Genomic DNA, 2930 nt, shown 5'->3' on the forward strand with positions numbered 1-2930 from the left:
GTCAAAACAAGTGAAACTCACAAGAACTGTGTAACTATGGTAACCACTACCTTGTTTACCCCTCACTATAAAAAGCTTGGTGAGGCCTGAGCACAGTGGAAGTCCTTCCTCTTGAGTTGACTTACCCGCCTGGCCCCCCAATATTCCCAAATTATCTCGTGTCTTTTCTTTTTCATTTGTTGTGCGGCTCCTCTTCCAGACCTGAACCCTGAACCATGCAGGACGTGGAGGGAAACACTTACGACACCCCTCTCCCTTTCCTTTCCTCTCTCTCTCAAATCAATAAACATATTCGGTGTTCACTTCGGGAGCACATATACTAAATTCGGAACAATACAGAGAAGATTAGCATTGCCCCTGTGCAAGGATGACACCCAAATTTGTGAAGCATCTATCATTCAGAATTAAAGGAGAAATAATGAGCTTCACAGACCCAAAAAAAAAGGCTAAGGGAATCTATGACTACCAAGCCAGCAATGCAAGAAATGCTAAAGGGACTGGTGTAAAAAGAAGAAATAAAAAGGGAAGAACAAACACAGGCACAAAAAATAAAAATGGCTACAAACAAGTACCTTTCAATAATAACTTTAAATGTACATGGACTAAATGCTCCAATCAAAAGACATCGAGTGGCTGAATGGATAAAAAAAAAAAAAAAAAAAAAAAAAAAAAAAAAAAAAAAACATGACCCATATATATGCTGTCTACAAGAGACCCACCTCAGAACAAGGAAATCACAAACATTGATAGTGAGGGGATGTAAAAATTTCTTTCAGGTGAAAGGAAAAGATAATAAAAGCTCGAGTACCGATACTTATATCTGACAAAATAGATCTCAAAGCAAATGCCATAACAAGAGATAAAGAAGGTCACTTCATAATACTAAAGAGATTGATACAACAAGAGGATATAACCCTGATAAACATTCATGCACCCAATGCAGGAGCACCCAGATACTAAAAAACAAACAAACAAACAAAAAAACAAAACTCCTGGAAGATATCAGGGGAGAAATTGACAGCAATACAGTCATAGTAGGGTACTTCAATAGCCCACTGATATCACTGGATAAATTCTCTAGACAAAAAAATCAGCAAAGAAACAGCATTCCTAAATGACTCACTAGATCAGATGGACTTACTTGACATCTACAGAACATTTCACCTTAAAGCCATGGAATATACATTCTTCTCAAGTGCATATGGGACATTTTCAAAGATAGATCACATATTGGGTCACAGGCAAAGTCTCTCCAAATTCAAGAAGATTGAAATCATATCAAGTATCTTCTCAGACCACAATGGCATAATATAAGAAATAAACAACAATAAAAACAATAAAAAAAATTCAAACACTTGGAAGCTGAATAGCATGCTATTAAACAATGATTGAGTTACCAAAGAAATCAAAGAAGAAATTAAAAACATCCTGGACACAAATGAGAATGAAAATACAACAATCCAAAATCTATGGGACACAATGAAAGCAGTCCTGAGAGGGAAGTTTATAGCTCTACAGGCCTATCTCAAAAAACAAGAAAAAATGGTAGTAAATCATCTAACTCTACGTCTCAAAGAATTAGAAAGAGAGCAACAAGAAAAGCTCAGAGTGAGGAGAAGGAAGTAGATAATAAAGATCACAGCAGAAATAAATGACATAGAGACAAAAAAAATACAAAAGATCAATGAAACAAAGAGCTGGTTCTTTGAAAGGATAAACAAGATTGATGAACCTCTATCCAGGCTCACCGAGAAGCAAAGAGAGAAGACCCAAATAAACAAAATCAGAAATGAAAAAGGCTAGTTAACAACAGACCCCCACAGAAATACAAAGGCTTATTAAAAAATACTATGAACAACTCTATTTCAACAAACTAGACAACCTGGAGGAAATGGACATAATCCTAGAAAAATACCTTCTAAAACTCAATCAGGAAGAATCTAAAAATCTCAATAGGCCGATAAGTATGGAAGAAATTGAAGCAGTCATCAAAAAGCTCCAGCAAACAAAAGCCCAGTGTCAGATGGCATCACAGGGGAGTTTTACAAAATATTCAAGAAAAAACTGAAACCTATCCTCCTCAGACTATTCCAAAAAATTCAAGTGGAAGGAACACTTCCAAGCACTTTCTATGAAGCCAGCATTACCCTAAACCAAAACAAGATAAAGACAACACAATGAAAGAGAATTATAGGCCAATATCCCTCATGAACATAGATGCCAAAATCCTCAACAAAATTCTAGCAAATCAGATCCAACATTACATCAGAAAGATCATACACCATGACCAAGTAGGATTTATACTGGGGATGCAAGGATGGTACAATATCTGCAAATCATTAAATATGATACATCACATATAAAAATGAGAGATAAAAATCAAAGTCATATCAATTGATGCAGAAAAAGCATTTGACAAAATCCTACACCCTTTCTTGATAAAAATCCAAAGCAAAATGGGAATAGAAGGATCATACTGCAAAATAATAAAGGCCTTATATGACAAACCTAGAGCCCACATCACACTCAATAGGTAAAAACTAAAACCATTTCACCTAAGAACAGGAATGAGACAAGGATGCCTACTTTCACCACTCCTGCTTGACATAGTTATGCAATTGCTAGCCATAGCAATTAGACAAGAAGAAATAAAAGGCATCCAAACTGGAAAAGAAGATGTAAAACTGTCATGATTCTCAGATGACATGATACTGTACTTGGAAAACCCTAAAGACTCCATCAAAAAATTATTAGTCTTATTAAATGAATTCAGCAATGCAGAAGGATACAAAATTAACGCCAAGAAATCTATGGACAATAGTGAACATATAACAAGAGAGACTAAAAAAAAATCCCATTTACCATTGCACCAAAAAAATAGGATACCTAGGAATAAACTTAACTAAGGAGGTGAAAGACCTGTACTCAGA

The 2930-nt window shown here is 35.5% G+C and overlaps 1 non-coding gene across 1 annotated transcript; it reads left to right on the forward strand.

Moving 5' to 3' along the window:
• The first annotated feature begins 295 nt into the window (after positions 1 to 295).
• On the forward strand, positions 296 to 402 carry LOC132225335 (U6 spliceosomal RNA). Its single transcript, XR_009450858.1, has one exon. It is a non-coding gene; the product is annotated as a U6 spliceosomal RNA (small nuclear RNA).
• The last annotated feature ends 2528 nt before the right edge of the window (positions 403 to 2930 follow it).

The sequence above is a fragment of the Myotis daubentonii genome, chromosome X, assembly GCF_963259705.1.
Source record: "Myotis daubentonii chromosome X, mMyoDau2.1, whole genome shotgun sequence".
Lineage (NCBI taxonomy): Eukaryota > Metazoa > Chordata > Mammalia > Chiroptera > Vespertilionidae > Myotis > Myotis daubentonii.